The sequence below is a fragment of the Callospermophilus lateralis genome, unplaced genomic scaffold (assembly GCF_048772815.1).
Source record: "Callospermophilus lateralis isolate mCalLat2 unplaced genomic scaffold, mCalLat2.hap1 Scaffold_378, whole genome shotgun sequence".
NCBI classification, from domain to species: Eukaryota; Metazoa; Chordata; class Mammalia; order Rodentia; family Sciuridae; genus Callospermophilus; species Callospermophilus lateralis.
In genome coordinates this window covers 1,280,306-1,300,695 of record NW_027514223.1, presented here as the reverse complement: position 1 = coordinate 1,300,695, position 20,390 = coordinate 1,280,306, and the positions used below count along the sequence as shown (strand labels likewise).

Below are 20,390 nucleotides of genomic sequence, written 5' to 3'. Positions count from 1 at the left end.
AGTGACTTTCTCTCTTAAATATTTCTCTTTATATGAGAATATAAATATATGGTTATTAATATAATTTATATAATAAATTATTCGATAATTCCAGAAGAAATCATATTCTTAGACTGGGGTCATGGTTGGGAGAGAAAGACCTAGAAATAAAGTGAAGTTTCACCATGATATAGCAATGGTATTGCTTCAAATGGAAATTATTGGTGTTGACCTTGATCACCTGGCCAAGGGAGTATCTGTCAGGCTTAGCTTTTTTTTAACCACAAATTTCCACTGAATATTTAAAAGATGATAAAAAAAATGATTTATGTGCCTTCTCTTAGGAAAAGCTTTTATTTGAAACAAATTAGAATTATAATGTTAATTTTTTTTCCACCTTGGACAACTTTTATTTGTGTCTGCAGTGTGGAATTTGTTGGCATGAGACAACCAAAAAGGACAACCCACAGAGAAGGGCCGGGAGTGAGCCCAGCCAACAGCTCGTGAAAGCCACTGTGTCAATAGGTTTTTGAGGACATGGCAGAGAATAGAAATTGATCAGAAAGAGGTTCTCATGATGACAGAGTCTCTTCATGGCTGGAGTCTGAACAATCTTAGAAAATTGAAGTGTGCAGTTATGTGCACAAAGAATTCCATGAGAGATTTTTACATTGCAATTACAGCAGGGAATCAGTTTCATTACTGCCCTCACGTCACATCAGTTCCAGGGCCGTGGTTACATGGTTTTTTTGATATGTAATTATTTTATTCTGTAAAAGGTAACAAAATATACAGAACAAAACTTTCCCTTTTTAAAACTAATGTTACAAACCCATATTATCACATATATAAATACTATAGTCTATAGCTGATCATTAATTAAGAATATAAGTCCAACAGTGTATTCTAACTGTTAAGCAAAAAAACCCAAAACAAAACAAAAACAAAAACAAACTTTACCGGAGAGTCCTCCTGTACCGTTCATTCTGAATGACCACTGCAGATTTTTGCCAGCAGAACTGAATGTCTGGAGAAAGGAAATCACTGGGTGGAGAGTGCTTTAGACTCAATTTTCAAAATAATTGTCACCCCTCAACACAAATATACAGAGATGGACCCTTCACAGAAATCAAGAACAAATCAATTTTGAGTTCATTTCAAAAACAGAAAAAGTATGGCACAGATGTAAGCCACGGTGTGGTTTTCTTTAATGATACTGCATCTTGGATCACACAGGCCAGCATGAAGTTTGTCACTCAGACTTTACAGGAATCTTTCCTTAATTCCATCAGTAGCATAAAACAGGAAGTGATTCAATAATTCTCATAAAAACCAGGCCTGTTTGGCACTAGCATACAATTGGGAAGAACAAATCAGAGAGGCTTCTGCTGGTTCCTGACCCAGAGGACTTTTGCTGGGTAACCGCTCTTTTTATAAGGGACCTGGAACATGTTGAGGGGCTTCTAGATTTAGAGTACTAAAGAGCCAAGTGTGACCTGTCAGCCCGGGACTCTCAGGCCCGGCATTTACATGGCCTCTAACTCGTCGATCCGCTGCTTCGTGTTGCCCTGCCGGATCTGCCGCAGGGTCTTGTACTTGTCCCGGCCCTGGCGCATGTTCTCATTGTGGATGATGTCGTTGTGGGTCCTCTTGTTCTCATCTCTGGCCTGGGACAACTCGTTGCTCAGAGTCAGCAGCTGCCGCTGCACGCGCTTGTTCTTCTCGGCCTCGGTGATCCGCTTCTCCTCATTGCAGAGTTCGGCGCTGTAGCCCATGGGCTCCGCGCCCTCCTCCTGCGGGCTCTCCTGCACGTGGTAGCTCACGGGCTCACCAGGGGCGGCGGGGCGGTCATCACCAGGTGCAGCTCCTCCTTGGTCTTCACCAGGTCATCCTGGGCTTCTTTGGCCCGGTGCTGCCACTCCTCAACCTCGTCCTCCTTGCGCCTCCGCGCCTCCTCCAGGAGGGCAATCTTGGCAGTGTACTCGGCGAGCTCCGCAGCCAGCTGCTCCTGGCTCTTTATCTGATCAGCCGCCTGTCTCTCCAGCTCCTCCTTGGCCCTGAGCACAGCCACGCGGTCAGCCTCCAGTCGCTCAGCCTCCTCCTGGGCTCGCTTCCTTTCGTCCTCCAGCTGGAGTGCTCTCTGGATCTGGTCATTGAGTTCTTTCTCGGCCCTCCTGGTCTTCTGCTCATAGTCCTGCAGGCGCAGCATCAGCTCCTCCTTCTCCCGCAGCATCTGCTCCTTCTCCCGCTCAACCGTCTCCCTCCTCTTCTTCTCAGTTTTCAACTGCTGCCGCTCCAACTGCTTCTGGTGCTTCTCCTCCCGTGACTGGGCCTTCACCTGCTGCACCTCGATGGTGTCCGGCTTCCTGCGGCGCATGTACAGCTCATGGTTCCCCATGCAGAGCTGCAGGATCCGCTTGTTGATTCTCAGTCGGGGGGCATAGAACATGAAGTCAGGTGCTTTCTGGTTGATGGGCTTAATGACAAACTTCTTGTCATTGAAAGAGATGTTCCTGATTTCACTCCAGGGGAAGCCAATCTTTGGCGTCAACTTATCATCTTTCTCATAAATATTTAGTCCAAGGGAATCGACTCCAAGCCAGAGGTCTGTTCCTTTCTTGTTTTTGATCTCGAAGTAGTTGATTCCGTACATTTCCAGGTCCTGTGCGATCTTCAGGTACTCCAGCATGGCACTGTCCTTGAGCCTCCCACGGTGTTCCGCCTGCCACACCTGGATCCGGTCTTCCCACTGGTCCCTGGTGAGTTTGTGCTGGTCCATGACTCTTTGAGGGATCAGCCTCTCAGAGCTGAGGTACCCGGACTTGTGCATCTTTTTGTTATAGTCTCCGAACTTGGCCTGCACAGCTAGGATCCCAGGAGCACCGCGGTCTCAGGGGGACAGTAGATCTCCTCACTGAGAATCCCCTCCTTCACCTGGAGGAAGAACAGCTTCTGGGTGATGTCCTGGATGAGCTCCTCAGACAGGTCCTCAGGGTAGAACTTGGCCCAGAACTTGAACTGGAGGGGGTTCTCCTTCCTGACCTCCTGAGCAGACACCTTTTTATCAAGTTTCAACCAGGTAGGAAATCCTTTATTGTCCACATACTGGAGGCCAAAGTACCACACTTCCCGGAGGCCGATGGTCTTAACCACCTGATCGAAGAGCTGCTTCCTGGTGGTGTTCGGCTGGATGGCGAACTCCAGCTCCGCGTCCATGGTGGTGACCCGCACATTGATTGGTTTCGGCATTTTCGGTTCCTGGTGGGCTCACTCAATCTCCCGGAAACTCGGCTGTGCAGCAGCAGCTGACAAAGTTCTCGCGACCTGTGAAGCCTGCAGTGGACCATAATGTTAATTTTGAGTAGGAAGAGGTTGCATTGAGATGGATTCACCTAAAACTAGCTAAAATTGATAAGATGTTTGAATTTTCTGTCCAAGTTAAAATTTCACTTTTTTATTATTATTTTTTAAAATTTTAATCACAAATTTCCACTGAATATTTAAAAGATGATTAAAAATTGAAAGCACAAAACCAACCTGAAAATTTCCTTTAAGTATTAAGAAGCTTATATTCCAAAATATATCAGACTTTTGCCAATGCAACACAAAGGCTAGTGTAATGTGTTCATTAAAATATTTGAACACCTTACCTTTCTGGAATCACACATACATATGTTGGATTTAAAACCTAAGTGAACAAGTTTACCTTTTATTCCTTCTTACCCATGACCTGTATGCCTATTATTTGTAGGAAATAATAAGAAAGAGAGAAACTTCCAAATGTTGGTAAAACAGATAATCAAGGAAGTTAAAAGAAGTGATAATTCATAAGGTGTATAATAATCATATTTATACCTTATATGAATATAATAATCATATTATTATGATAAATTATTTGCATAGAATTAAGTGTTGATAACTGGAACTCCCATAAACTGATCTAGACACGATCCTTAATCAGTGATATTTACACAAATACATAGGACATGTTTTGAAATATGTCAGCAAAGAATTTACTCCTCATCTGTCTTATTTGTCATGCTGGCTAATTCATTTGAATTCCCCCTCTTTGTTTTCTAGAGTATCAGCCATGGTTTTCTATCCATGAGAAAGCAGAAAGTCCATTTGAACAATAGATCCAAAATTTGTTAGGATATCTCCAGAGATTGGCCTTATTTAATCACTCAAGGTAGAAATTCTTTAGAGAAATGTATTAACCCTCTATAGGATGACATAGCACATAAAATTACATCTATCTGGTGAAGTATTTAATAAAATTTGGCACATAACAGAATCTGAAAATTAGGAATAAGTACTCTCCCTCAACAGAACAGCAAAATCCACTTAAAATTATAGATAAAAATAATGCTGAATTTAGTTATTTCAGAATGACTTATCTTCATTCTGATGTAAAAATAGTTGCACTTTTATTCAACACTTTTATTAAGCATACATTTTTCAATGCTGAGGATATAGTTATAAGAAAAGCAGGCAGGAGTCCTTGCTCTCTGAAGCATATGTTCCAGGTTGATGGAGAGTGTGTGTGTGTGTGTGTGTGTGTGTGTGTGTATGTGTGTGTGTGTGTGTGTGTGTAAGAGAGAGAGAGAGAGAGGGGGGGGAGAGGAGAAATAAATATGTTTATAAAATGTCAGCCCGTAAAAAGTGCAGTACAGAAAAACAGGACAGGAAGGGTTTAAGGAACATAAAGAAAAAGAGGCAAATTTAAATAGGGTAGTCAGGGAAGAGTTTGCTGAAAATCTGACATGTGAGCAACACCTGAGGAGACAAGGAGTGAACCATATGTGGTAAAAGAATTTCCTAGCAAAGAGAGCAGAAAGCGCAAAGACTGTGAGGCAGGAGCATATCTGGCCTTTTTAGAGAATAGCAAGGTGTCTTCCATGGCAGGAAAGATGTGGATGGGGCAGATTAGTAAGAGATGGAATTAGACAGGTGGAGGAAACAGACCGTGTGGGACTTTGTAAGGACTGAGAAGGGTTTCCAGCAAAAGTGTGACATAAGAACCCAGTTCTAAAGTTTGTTCTGGCTATACTTTAGGATTGTAATTAGGAGTCCATTATAGTGATCCATGTGAGAATGGGTGGTGCAAAGGAGATGGTGAGAAGGGTGGAACTTGAGCTGTTTTGAAAGGTGAGCCGGCTGGTTTTGGTGCCCAACCAAATGTGGGATGCGAGTTTCTTTTTGGCATGGGCAACAAGGACTATGCAGGACTTTTAGAAATTTCTCTTCTCTTGTCTTCATAATAAAGAGTAGGAAAGAACTGAGATTTACAAGGTTCTCTGTAGGAGACTTTATAATTATACACCCTGAAGAGGGAAAGTAATCAACCTAGAGATATTAGAGATAATAGAACAGAAGAAAAACTGCGGGTTAAAAGATACAATGACACAATTCAGTCTGATACTCAAATACCTTTACTAGGAAGCTAAAAATATAATAGTGAAAGACTTCAAATTAATGATAGCCACAAAATTGAATTATGTGTTAATTAAGCTTGTGTGAGGATATGTATCTCTAGAAAATTTTACAAAAGCTTAAAGATGAAAAAAATAGAGAAATATGTCCTATTGCTGGCTTGGAAGATCAAATGGAAGCAGTAACTTTTGATGGCTTAATCTGTGATTTTAATGTAAATTCAGCTGAATTCCAATGATGTCATTGGCATTTTATAGAATTCAAAATAATTGATTCTACAGTAAAATATTTAATTAAATATTTTTATTTAGAAAAAAACAGAACCGACCAGCAGCAGCAGACGGCAGTAGTGGAGCGCAGGTCCAGCTGTCTCGGTGACCAGTGTGTGCCGCGCCCCTCCCCTGGCCCAAGTCTCAGCTTCCAGCTCCTGCCCCGCCCCTGTGGTCCCCGGTCTTAAGCCACAGCCCACCCCCTCCCACCCGGCCAGGGGCCGGAAGAGTCTGGAGCCCTGCAAGGGGCCCCCAGGCTGGTCCCTGAGCGCATTCACCACGGAGGCCGGTACAGGTGGGAACAAGGTCTTTAGTGTCGTCCCAGCAGCCCCATCTCCCCGCGCGGCCTGGTCAGGCTCAGAGCGGCGGCGGCGGCTGGTGGAGTGAGGATGAGGCGGATGCGCTCCACGCACAGCTCCGCGGCTTGTCTCATCTCGCGGCACAGCAAAGCCAGGATCAGGAAGCCGTGCGGCAGGTCCACACGCACCGTCACGGGCTGGCCCAGGGCACGCAGTCGCCTCGCGAACATGACAGAGTCGTCCAGCATGGGGTCCAGGGCCACGCCACGATGTGCACAGGTGGCAGGGTCTTCAGCATATTGTCAGGTGCCAGCAGAGGCGACATGAAGGGGTTCTTGACAATGGGTGATGAGTAAAGGGGCATTTGGGTGGCACCCTGGCTTGTGCGCCGTGGGTGGAAACCCTCGGGGAAGGCATTGCTCACCCCGGAGCTACCGTCCCTGGCGCTTAGCCCTTCTTTGGCCTCTGCCTCTTCTCTGGCATCCTCAGGCCACAGAAAGAAATTAACATCAGAGGGTGTGGAAGGGCCCAGTGTCTCCACAGACAGCGACATCTCAGGAGTCTCTGATGTCTCAGAGCTGCTCTTCAGGTTCAAGTCCTCTTCAGGGTGTAGATAGACAAGCATACTAGAGGGCTAATGAAGGAATAATAATTAGCTCAAAAATAGACTGTTTTAAAAAACAATAACTTATCTGATGTAACACTGCATTAAGAGGAGAAATACAGACCTTCAAATAATACAGAACATGCATTAATAATTTTAAATACATATGAAAACACAATACATTGCAAATTAAAGTAAGGAAATTATAAAGAATATAATTTTCTTATACATTATTCTGGGAGTAACTTTATTTCAGTAAGGTACAAAAAGAAATTTTCTCTCAAAGAATTGTAATTTAAAAAATCAATTCATATACAAAGAGAGTTTGATTATTTAACCAAAGAGGAAAACCAGTTTAGATTATTGGAGAAGTTGTGAAGAAAAGATGGGCAAAGGTGTCTAAAGAAAATTCAAGTATCTTCAAAATTACAATAAAACAAGGATAAAATAGTAGCAAAATATTTTAAGTTACTGCAAGAGGTCTAAGCATTGGAGGATAATGTTAAGTATTCTTTAGAGTTTCTGATAGTTTTCAATTTTAATATAGCAGATGGAGGTTTAGTATATAAAATACACAAAGAGTTTATAAAATTTCAAAAATTATCACCAAATCTCCAATAGACACACACACACACACACACACACACACACACACACACACATCTACCCAGAAATCACTCATCCAAAAGAAAAAAATCTCTAACATTATTTATAAACAAAGATATAGAAATTAGTTGTGTGGTCAGTTACATACCTGGGAGTAAGCCCACATCCAGGGGCAGCTTAAAGAAAGCTTAAAATCTACCTCACACCATAGAAGTGACACTATTGATGGATTTAGTCCTCCACCAGGGCAATATTTTAAGTCAGTTTTAAAATACTTTTTAGTTTTATTCTGGGAAACCAATTGGGTACAGAGATGAGATGGGAGGGGAGGGGAGGGGAAGGGGGTATAGGAAGGGCAGCAGAATAAAATAGACATTATTATTGCTTATTATTGCTATATGTATATATGTGACTGCATGACCAATGTGATTCTTAAACCTGTACACTCAGGAAAATGAGAATTATACCCCATTTGATTCAAATGTATGAATTGTCAAGATCATTGTACTGTCACTGTGTAACTAATAAAAAAAGAAAAATAATTTGAAAACATATAAATATTTCATGCACAAAGATAAGTAATAGAAAGCAACAACTAGAAACAAAAAATAAATCTTTAACGATTTGAGAAAGATCAAGTAACCTGTAGTTCAGTGATTCTATGCATGATCCAGATTCATGTTTACTATGAATCTGAGGTAGGAAACTAATACTTGCCACATAAGGTTTATAAGGAAAAAGAGCAAAATTCTCTCCATGTTCCAAATACAGAACAATATTTCCTTATGGTTAAAGGTAGAAGATACAACTAAGAAATGTAGTTGAGTGCAGGTGAAAGGAATTTGGATATAATTGGTGGCAAATTTCAAAAGCCATGAAATAATTAAAGTGAGCGTGTACCTGTATTAAGGAATCAGTTGGAAATGCTTGGGTGTTACAAGAAATGGATCAAATGACCATTTCCTTATGTTTTGACTTCCTTAAACAATGCATCTCATTTCATTTGAGACCTGGAGTGAGCATGAACACTGTCTGCTGAGATCTTTGTTCTGTGGTCCCTTGGGGCAGGGAGTCATGGGGGTAGGGGTGGAGTAGAGGAAGCTGCCCCAGTTTGTCATGCTGCATGGAAGGCAACTGGGTCACAAGACCAAGCTGAGCTGGATCCCAGTAGCTGTTGCCATGTGAAGCAGGTCCTTGGCCAACAGGACAGTGGTCAATGGTTAGAAGGTCAGGGAGATAGTCCTGGGATGGAGGGGAGAGCAGCCTGCTGGAAGAGAAGAGTTACCTGGAGGGCTTCCTCTCATCCCAGCCAAGGATTGAATCCAGGGGTGATTAATCACTGAGCCACATCTTAAGCCCTTTTTAATATTTTATTTAGAGACAGGGTCTCGCTGAGTTGCTTATTGCCTCTCTAAGTTGCTGAGGCTGGCTTTGAACTCTCAATCCTCCAGCCTCAGTCTTCCCAGCTGCTGGGATTACAGGCATGCACCACCATGACTGGCTGAAGTTTTTGATCACTCCACATGACCTAGGATTTGGGGGCGTGGTTGGAGTTTGGTGACATTGGAGTGTGGCAGAGGACAAGGAAATGAGTTATACGTACCCACTTGCCCTAATGAGGACATGACAGGCAAAGCTCCAGATGCCAGGATCCTTAGGACCGCGTGCAGAATTCCAATGGGCCCCTCATTCTGGCTTAGTCCATCTGAGATGGGAAGGGCTGAGGTCAGAGTGGGCCTACAAAGGACAGCTCTCCTTCTCATGTTTGAGCCTGAGGCTAGGCTGCAGCAGATAGTTCCCGCCCTGGGCTAGGGGCTCTGAAAGAGCAATATAAGGGAATGGCCCAACCTAGGTAGGCCTTGTCCAAAGTAGCTGGGTCTTTCCTGGTCCTCTCTTTGGCACTCAGGAATCTGGGTGTGCAGTTTGGGGTCCCTTCCATCCGCATTCATTCTGGAACCTTCTGCTTTCCTATTGGGCCTAACATGGGAAGATGCTGAGGGCATAGGCTATCATTCTGGGACCAGCACTCCCAGGACATGTTTGTGCCATTGTGAAGACAGGAGAAGGGAAGCAGAGCATGTGGAACCTTCTCTGAGATCAGTGCCTTAAGTGAAGATGTCTGCAGGTCCCTCCCTCAATAAGAACACCTCTTTCTGCACCCCACCCATTTCCTCAGCACTCCTCTGCACTCACCTTTCTCTTTCTCATGGGGACAGGCCACCCTCTTCTCCAGTAAAAATAACCCATCTGCTTGGAATTTCCTCCTTCCTGACCTCCTTCAGGACTTGCAGAACTTCCCCTTTTATTTTTTTTTAAATTTTTTTAGTTGTTTATAGACCTTTATTTATTATAAAATGTGGTGTTGGGAATTGGACCAAGTGCCTCACACATGCCAGGCAACTGCGCTACCACTGAGCCTCAGCCCCAGCCCCAGCCCCAGCCCAAGAACTTTTCCTTTCCTTACTAGCTTCTTGTGTGTGCCTTAATACACACCAAGGGCTTTCTTGCCTCTAGCAACAAGAGCAGTATCACCTTCTCTTCACCCCCCAGATCCCCAAACTAGGCCTTGCTGAAGACTAAGTAATAAGCTATTTCTAAAAGCTTTTTCATTTGCTAATTCATAGTATAACAGCAACTTAAACTTTTGAAATAAAAAAATCACTCAATATAACAACTAATTTTATATTTTTGTAATTATCATACTATTCATGTCCCTTAAAAACAGCTGTACTGAGGTGGAATCAAAACAGAGCAATCTGTGTGTATTTAAAGTGCATAGTTTGATAAATTTTGACACATGTATGCACCCAAAAATCCATCATTACCATCAAGATAATGAACGTTATCAATCATCTCAGTCACTCCCCCAAAGTTTCCCTCTGTAATTTCTTTCTCCCACCACTTGCTATGTGATCTCTCTCTCCCACCTTGTCCCTGTCTCTCAACCACTGATTTGTCTTCTCTCACTCCACATTCGTTTGAAATATCTAGAATTTTATGTATATGGAATCACACAATATTGGGGGGGGGGTTTGGCTTCTTTAATCCACTATAATTATTTTGAGATTCCTCCATGTTTTTCACAGTGATGATAAGGCATTCATTTTCATAAAACTCAGCCTTTTAAAGGTACATTTTTAAAAAAATTTCACCTGTTATAAGTGTACATTTATTTATAATAAATTGTGTAACCATCACCACAATGCAGTGTCAGGACAGTTCCACCAACCACAAAAGACCACTTGTGGCCATTTGCAAATCACTCTCTGTTTCTCCCCCTAGATGCAGACAATTATCACCTATCACTCCAGGCTTGGCTTCTTGGACATTTCCAATAAAGGGAATAAGCAAGGTGTGGTCTCTGCATCTGCATCTTCCATTCAGCATATGTTCTTGAGTCTGTCCATGCTGTGGCATGCACCAGGGATCCACTCCTTCTTAGTGCTGAATAGCAATTTATTCTATGGATACAGTCCATCTGTACATTTACCCACTGATGGACATCTGGGCCATTTCCAGGTTTTGAATATCACAAATAAGGTTGCCATAAACCTTCATGTTTGAGTCTTTGGACATAAGCTTTCATTTTTTTGGAATATCTGGGTTATAAAACAGGTTATGAGTAACTTTTAAGAAAATGTCAAACTCTTCCAAAGGCAACAAGGTGGATACTGTATGTTGTTTTATAGTCCCACATACTGCCACTTAGTATGAGTGATCATTTTAATTGTAGCTATCTAATAGGTGTGCTGTGGAATCTTGTTATAATTTTAATTTACACTTTTTCTAATGACCAATGATGTTTACACCTTTTCATATACTTATCTGCTATACATAATATATATTTTATATGTACATAAACACATATAGATAAAAAATTGGTGAAGTGCTAATTTAAATCTGCATTTTTCATTAGTTCATTTATTTTCTTATTATCAAGTGAGAGTTCTTTATTCTGGATACAATACCTGTATCAAATGGATGCTTTGCAAATATTTGGTATTTAATGTGTTAGGGTTAGGGTTAGAGTTAGGGTTAGTGTTAGGGTTAGGGTTAGGGCTAGGGCTAAGTCCAGGGTTAGGGTTAGGGTTAGTGTTAGAGGTTAGGGTGAGGGTTAGGGCTAGGGTTGTACTTTATTCTCTTAACAGTGTTTTTCACAATACAGAAATTTTAATTAATTGTTAATTAAATATGATTTGGATGCTATATATAAGAACTTTTGCTTTTCTTAAAGTCACAGGATTTTCTCCCTCAAATTTTCATCTACACATTTTTAAGGCCCTAGGTTTTGCAGTTCTGTGATATGTTACAGCATATGGATGAACTTCATGCATTTTCATATGAATGTCCTGTTGTTCCTGCAGCATTTGTTAAAAAGACTTCTTTCTCCAGGACACTTTTGTCAAAAGCCAATTGTCAGTATATGTGCAGTCTCCTTCTGAACTCTCAGATGGGTTTGTTGAATTATGCGTCTATCTTCACAATATGTACCCTATTAACTATAATATCTTGAACTTAGTATTAGTAATCCAAATTTTTCTTTTTCAAAGTTATTTGGCTTCTATATTTCCTTTTCATTCCCATTTAAATGTAGAATTACCTCACTAATTTCTACAAAAAAAAAATCACTCAGATGAGATAGTGATCAGGATTTTGTTAAATCCACAGGTTCATTTGGTGAGTATTGGCTCTTTATCACATTAAGTTTTATTCTTTGGTGAAGGGTTTTGTCAAATGTATTCAGAATATAGTTTTCTTCTCCAGTATTTTCAAGGGATTTACATAAAATCAGTATTATTTCTTCCTTAAATATTTGCTAGGATTTACCAGTGAAGCCATCGGAGCCTGGAGTCTTCTTTGTGGGAAATTTTACTTCTTTCCAATCTATTTGCCTTTTGCTAAGTTTTTAGGGCTTTGAAAAGTCTCTATTTGTTTTTCACTTTTGAAACATATTTTTGTAGTGCATAGAATCCTATATTGATAGCTTTTCTTAAAATTTTTGAAAGATGTTCCTGCACTATGATCTTGTTCATATTATTTTCAACAAGAAATCTGTTCTCATCCTTATCTTTGTTCTCCTGTATGTGACATATGTGTTTCTTCTTCTGGTTGCTTGCAGAATATTCTCTTCATCATCAATATTGAGCAAATTGATGATGATGTGACTTTGTCTCATTTTCTTCATGTTTGTTTTTCATGTTTATGCTTAGAGATTCTTCAGTATACATAAAATTTGGGGAAATTTGATTATTCTTCGACATTAAAAATTTTTTGATCTTTCATGTCATGTGTTTTTAACATGTTGAATACAATTATAATAACTATTTTAATAGCATTTTTGCTAGTCTTAAAATGTACGTTAGATCCGGGTAATTTTGATTGTTTTCTTTTTGGTGATTATATTTTCCTGGTCATTTTTATTAGGTGCCAGACTGTAAATTTTATCTTTGTAGGGTGCTGAATATTTTTGTATTTTTAGAAATATTCTTTAAGTTTGTTTTGGAATGTAGCTAAGTTGTGTGGAGACAGTTAATCCTTTTAGGTCTTTATTTGTCAGATTTGTTAGATTCAAAAAAGTGATCAATCTCTAGTTACTGATTCCTTATAAATGAGGCTGGAGGCTTCTGAGTGTTCTGATGCATCATGATTTATGAGGTTTCACAGTCTGTCTGGTGAGAACAGGCACCATTCTTGCCCTGTTTAAGCCCTGCTCACAGTCCTTCTGGGCCTTGTACACAGTTCTTCCCCCCACCCCTCCCATCGCATTAGTCAGCTTTCCATCACTAATAATGAAATACCTGACTCAGGTCATACTTAACTTGTATCTGAAGTTAAGAGCTGTTTATTTGTCTCCTAATTTGAGAGGTTCAAAGTTCAATATCACGTGGCACCATTTGTTTGGCCTCTGCTGAGGAAACAGATGGTGGCACATCATGGTGGAAGCTAATGCAGGAACAGTCATATCTTGAATTTTCAGAGAGCTTTTTGGGGAGACAGAGGAAAAATAAAAGGCTTGGATCCCACAGTCCTCTTTCCTACCTGCCTCCAATTATCTCAGGACCTTCCAGTAGGCCCCGCCTCTTAAAGGCCTGCAGCACCTCCCAGTTGGCCACCCTGGGGACCAGACTTTACATTCAGACCTTTGTGAGACACTTGCCATCCAAACCCTGTGTAGTTTTCCTCACATGCATATGGAGATCAGGTACTCAACTGAATGCCCAAGGGAACCCATTGAAGGTTCTATCTACCTGGTCAGCACTGTCTTGTGAACTCTGTCCAGCTTGGTCTTCCCTGACTCTAATCTCTGTTCTTGATTTGGGAAGACCACTTATTCTACCTGGTTCCCCTCTCTTCTGTAGCCTGGGAATAATTGTAATTCATTTGGGACAACTGAGAGATAAGTATCATTTACTTTTACCTCTTAGACATTGTTATACTTTGTTATCTTACAGCCTTTATCTTGAAAAGTATTGTTTCATTTATTTTATGCATTTTTTGTTTATTTCATTTGGCAGGGTAAATCTTGACCCTGTTACTTTGCCTTGGCTAGAAACATAAGTTGCTCTATATCCTCTTGAAATACACATATTTATGTGGTTGCAATTAGTATATATGCCTCATTTTATGGTCTTATAAACATTACATTTCAGACATTTCCCATATTTCTAAATAGCTCCATAATTGCCATTTTAATATCTTGAAAAATATTTTAAATGTGCCAGATTTACTGGAGAGCAGTTCATATATTAAATATTGATTTATGTCCTCTTTTCAATAAAGAATTTCAGATGTCTTACTGACAAAAAGGCCTGCTAAATAAGAGTAATGCAATATGAATTAAAAGGAAAAAACAGGTCAAGACACACTGAAAATAACAATAATGCCAATGATGATAATATCTGCTGTAAGTGAAGGTAAATCTAGGCTTTGAGCATTCCAGCCACTAACTGTGCCAATTGTGATTAATCACATTATTCTCCTCAGAATGCAAAGGGGACTGATAGGGGACTATCCGTTATTGAAAGCTTACTTTTTTAGTTAGATTTTTCACTGCTTTGATGAAAAGACTTTACAAGAACAAGTTTAGAGGAGGAAAGGTTTGGCTCACAAGTTTCAGAGGTCATAGTCATAGATGGATGACTGTAACTCTTGGCCTGAGGTAAGGCAGATTATTCAGGGCAGAAAGGTGTAGAGGAGGAAAGCAGCTCAGGAATGGTACCAGTAAGCAGAGAGAGCTCAGCTCACCAGGGATAAAAATATATACCCCGAAGGCCCTCCATATTCACTTTCCCCTGCCTATGGATACCTGCATATAGTTACCATCCAGGTAATCCACTGAATTATTACACGGATTAGGTGTTGGCTCTCATAATCTAATGATTTCACCTCTAAACTTTCTTGCATTATCTCACACATAAGCTTTTAGGGAACTCCTCTTGTCAACCCTAACACCTACCATGTGCAGCTTAACTCAAGGTATAGCAAATAATGTTTTCTCACTCTCGTGAAACTTGCCCTGGATCAGAAAGCAAATGACAGAATACAGATTCATATTTCCAAGACTAAAATGGTACAGCAGGAATTTTGAGGCCAAAACTCTCATCGTACCGGTCATCTCAGGAGGACAGACATTTGGGTGTGCTAAATTCTGTAACCAATCTCTTCCACGGGGCAATTTACACATGTAGTGATCCTAGGACGAATTCTTAACAACAGCCTTATGCCAAATACAGAAGAAATATGTAACGATTATTTTTTGTAATGGTTTTTGATGGGTATGATATTTGACTACCCTTCATTTGAGGAGTTGCAGGAGGAGCTAACTGAAATGGATTATGTGTGTAGGTTTTTTGAGATATAAAACTAGCCAAGAATGGAATTTAGTTTCTAAGAGGAATGGATTGCATCACCCACACGTTCTGCCTTCTGTGACCTTAATTGCTTTTGAATAAGTTTGTGAAAGGGTGCTGATAATTCATGTTTTATTGCTTTTGAATGGGGGTCTATTTATATAAATTAATTCCTCTTTTCCACACACTGCCCTATGATTCCTTGCAGCTTGACTTCTTTGATCATAACTAACTCCAATTGAATTCTGGGCTCTCCTCCTCCTCCTCCTCCTCTTCCTCCTCCTCCTCTTCCTCCTCCTCCTATACCTGCTGCTCCTCCTCCTCCTCCTCCTCTTCCTTCTCCTTCTCCTCCTCCTGTACCTGCTGCTACTAGTGCTGGATGCTTAGAGCTGCAAGTGTAAACAGAAACATCAGCTTACCTAGTTCTAACATCCAGTCATTCCTCTCCAGAAGGGGAATGAATAATAGAGAAAAGGAAGTAAACATAATTATTTAAAAATAACTTAAAAGTTGTACGAACAGTGGCTGGAATTGTGGCTCAGTGGTAGAGCGCTCACTTGCACGTGAGAGGCCCTGGATTTGATCATCAGCACCACATAAAAATAAATAAACAAAATTAAGGTATTGTGTCCAACTACTTCTAAAAAATAAATATTAAAAAAGCAAATATGAATGCTCAAATTGAAAAATTAGGGAAACATTTCTTGAATGAACTTTGACATTGAAAGTTACACAAACAACACATATGCTTTTATCAAAATCAGTTGATTTACTTTCCAGATTTACTTGGCTCCTCTTGCTACTTGCTTCTTGGGGATCCCAGTTGGTGTCATTTCTTTTGCTAAAAAATCATTTTTACAGCAGAATGCATTTGGACATATTATTCACATATGGGGTATAATTTATCCTAACTAGAATCCCATTCTTGTGGTTGAACATGATGTGGAGTTTCACTGGTAATGTATTCATATGTGAAAATAGGAAAGTGATGTCTGATTCATTCTACTGTCTTTCCTATTTTCACCTACTTCCCTTCCCTTCATTCCCCTTTTTCTAATCCAATAAACTTCTTTTCTTCTCTCCAACCTCCCTTATTGTGTGTTAGCATCCACATATTAGAACATTTGGCCTTTGTTTTGGGGACTGGCTTATCTCACTTAGCATGATGGTCTCCAGTTCTATCCATTTACCAGCAAATGCCATAATTTCATCTTCTTTATGGCTGAATAGTATTCCATTGTGTATGTATACCACATTTTCTTTATCAGTTCCTCTGTTGAAGGGCATCTAGGCTGGTTCCATAGTTTAGCTATTGTGAATTGAGCTGCTGTAAACATTGATGGGACTATATCATTATAGTATACTAATTTTAAGACCTTTGGGTATATATCAAGGAGTGGGATAACTGGGTCAAATGATGGTTCCATTCCAAGTTCTGAGAAATCCCCAAACTGCTTTTCAGAGTGGTTGCACCAATTTTCAGTCCCACCAGCAATCTGTGAGAGTACCTTTTCCCCACATCCTTGCCAACATTTATTGTTACTTGTATTCTTCATTACTGCCATTCTGACTGGAGTGAGATGGAGCCCCCGTGTAATTCAGTTGCTGTCATTTCAACTCCAGCCACTGCTGGCTGTTCCAGCTTCCAGCAGTGTGGCCAGCCTTGGGATGATTTCCATGGGCACACTGGGGGAGCAGCCTTAGCACTTCAGTGCCCAGACTCACAAAGTCTGTGGTCTCTGCCTCCATTTCTCAGCCCGGATGCTGTGCTTTTCTTGGTTACCAAGAGGAGTTGGTAATAGCTTTGAGCCCCAGGAATTGAGTGTCATATAGAGTTGATTTGACCACAGTGGTCAGCAAGTGGGCAGCAGTGGTCTCTTGGTAGTGGGCTGATGGTTTTCTCTCCATGATGGGCCATCCTATGAGGGGAGGTTCCACACCTGTCCGGAAGCCCTTGCTCATGACTGAGCTCCTCCTGCCTGCTCTGGTGCTATCTTGCCTCACCTCCCTTGCATCCTCAAGGTGGAAACTGAGGTCTTCCTACAAGAGATTTGCTGAAGGCCTGTGTTTTGAGGTAATTGAGGCTATGTTTCAAACACATGTGGAGTTAGGTCTTCCAAGCAAAAACAAAGCATGAGCTGGGTACAGTGACATATCCCTATCATCCCAGAGGCTTGGGAGGCTGAGGCAGGAGGATTACAAGTTCCAAGTCATCCTCAGCAACTTAGTGAGACCCTGTGTCAAGAGAAATTTAGAAAAGACTGGAGTTGTGTTCAACTTAGAATCTCTCAGGCTGACCCCTGCAACCTGCTCATGGTTCTCCACACCTGACCTGTCCGTCTCTCTGAAAGATACACCCACCCTCTGCCCACAGTAGTAATCCCTTCCAATAGCTCTCCTACAGTTTATTTTCCTTAGTCTTTCTGTACTTTCTAGTCACACAGTGCATATAAAATAAGAAAACAAAAAGTAATAAAAACAAACATGTCCTGCTCTTCCTCAAGTTCCAGATCAAGAATTATGAAGTTCTGGAAGTCAAAGCAGACTCTCCTGTCTCTGTGCCACTGCAAGTGTTTGGTTTTTAAGTCACATTATAGCGCTGGTCACATCTTGTATCACATGTGATTCTTGTAGCCTTCTCATCACAGATACTATATTAAAAGTCCCTTGAGTTTGGAGGGAGAATGTAGATGCTCCACAGAAATCAGCATGTTACATTTAGAGATCTACCTGTAAGGTTGGGTTATGCTTGGGTTCTTAAGGAAGTATCATAGACATGTCCATTAAACCACCCTTATGATTTATAAAATATGATCATCAGTATTGCTTTTTGAATATTATTATGAAACCCACCCACCTGTGTAGAATGTTACCACAGCTTTGTGCAAAGTGACACACAGGCAACTTGATTTTGAATCTCCAGGCACCTATAGCAGGGAGTGATATGCTCTAAGGTTCCTGAGGTTAGTGGTGGTCGAATCCAATCAGATCACATGGTAAAAAGGTTCAAGGTCAACATTTTCTAGCACTTACTCTGTCAAGCACTGTGATGATCAAATAAATACTTTTAAAAGTATAAAGTTTACAGGGACAACAACTGTACTGTATCGAGAAAGATTTAAAGGTTGTTGATTTCTTCCCCCAGTTTCTCATTTAGAAAGTTGATTTCCTGGTTTCTACCTTTAACACTGTCCAATTAATTTTAAGAAAATTTGGAGAATTATAGCAAGTGAGTGAAGGAAGAAATCAGAAAAGGACATGAAAACTGTTGCTGGAAATATCCATGATCACCATTTTAGTTGAGTATGTGGACTCCATAAGAACACAACATGTTCAGCCGTGATCATAAAAAGATGTCTGGACTTACTTCAATCTCTGGGCAGCATTTTGAGCCACTAATATATATGAAAAGACTGGGCAGCCTTTCTTTTTTCTTCTTCTTCTTTCCATTGACATCTTCCAGAGAAAATGCTACACAATATGACTTTCAAGGCTAATTTTCCTTTTTGTCTTTGCAGTGTTCCTTACTACAAATTAGCTTCCTATGCCCTCCCCTTCCTGAGCTAGGGAGGATCCTTCAAAATCCCTAACTGGCAGCCCTGTGGAGAGATGGGAGGGAGGGAGGAAAGAGGGAGGAAGGAGGGAGGGAGAGGTAGAAGGTGTCTATGCTGCATACATGTGGTACAGGCAGGGAGATCAGAATGATAACTGAAAGGCAATGTAATTCTGTGTTTCCAGTAAGTTAGTTAGCCCTGTGGGGAACTGAGCTGGCCAGTCTACTAGAAGAGGATAAGTAGATTTGGGGAAGGTGGAAGGGGGTCAGTTCATAAAGTGACTTCTTCCTCAGCTATGATAAGAGCCTTTGCTGATCTCCAGTGAATGTCTGGTACCTCCTGGTCAGATTGGACTCTGTTCCTCCCAGATACTTGATTTTGTGAAAGGGACACACCTATCTCCTGGAAAGAAAACACTGAATAGATTGCAAGCAGTAGGTTGTGACATTCAGCATGTTTATGCAGCAGAATTTATGGGAGATGTAGGGGTGTGTGTGTGTGTACGCTTGGGCTGGCTGATTTATCTGAAATAGGGAATGTTTTATTTTAATTGTCAGTTAAAAAAAGAATTGTTGCTAAGGCTAAGGTAGCAGTAAAAAATTCTGTGCTCTGGGCTTTTACATTTGTGTTTGATGTGGTTTCCGTGTTTGTGCAGTTTAGAGAAGCTAGCAAGGGCTTACCTTTAAATAACCTGCAGCTTCCTATTTTCCTCTCTCTCTCTCTCTCTCTCTCTCTCTCTCTCTCTCTCTCTCTCCTTACTCCCTAAGCACAGCTCCCACCCCATCCTCTCAATATCCCCCTGCATTCCTCCCACCCCATGGGAAATTCGGCCCAGTTTCACCTTGAGCCTTTTGCACCCTAAGTCTGGATTCCCGGCTGGTTTACTGTAGGTGTTTGTGGATACTCTGCAGCTGCCCTGGCCCAGGTGGACTGACTCAGCAGGAGTGTTTGTGCATGGGAATCGACATCTGGCATCCAAGATCATGGCAGTGCAGCTGGTGCCGGACTCTGTTATCAGCCTGCTGATGATGAGTGTGCTGGGGAGGAGGTGGGGCCCAGGCAGCGCCAACTCCAGTCTCCCTTGCTTGCACTGCTGCAGCTGCTGCAATGGCTGTGGACAGGTTAAACATTGCTCTTCTTCATCCTGCAGCCTCTTTTGAAATGATTTCTTGGGTCAGAGTATCAGCATGACTAAGCATTCCCAGGGAAAAGATGCAGTGGGTTTGCCATTTTAGAAACTTGTTGCTGAATGCTATTTTGAGAGATGGGCTTGCAAACAGGTGCTAAAAGCCCCTCAAAATAGATCATTAGGGTGTCTCCCCATGGGGCTCCTGTATCCTTTGCCCCTGGTCTTCTAAATTAAAATCCGGAGAACCTTGTTTGTTTGTTTGTTGATTGTTTGTTTTCTTCTCATGACAGCTGTGGAATTTTTTCCACAGAGTGATTGGATAGTCTCTTCCCTCCAGGGGCCCATGTGTCTGCACAGATTTTCCAGCAGAACCTGGAGAGGTTCACTGTGGCCCTTGTGACACTTGGGCTATGGAGTTGGAGGAAACTCCTCTCCCATCTATGATTGACAGGAGGTGTTGGCTGATGTGCCTAGACATTTATATGTGTGTGAACCACTGACCTATTTCACTTCCCCCAGCATGATCTCCATCATGTTAAGAAAGCCCTGGCTCTTAGCATTTTAAAGCAAAAACAGACCATGGCATCATCTGGTTGTAATCTGATTGGCTTTTTCTTTTTCCTGACCCAAGGCTAAGAGTTTGCTTTCGCTGTCATTTTGTCCTCTC

The 20,390-nt window shown here is 41.3% G+C and overlaps 1 pseudogene; it reads right to left on the bottom strand.

Moving 5' to 3' along the window:
- Window positions 1–1,505: 1,505 nt before the first annotated feature.
- LOC143386940 (ezrin pseudogene) lies at window positions 1,506–3,301 on the bottom strand (annotated as a pseudogene).
- Between the last annotated feature and the right edge of the window lie 17,089 nt (window positions 3,302–20,390).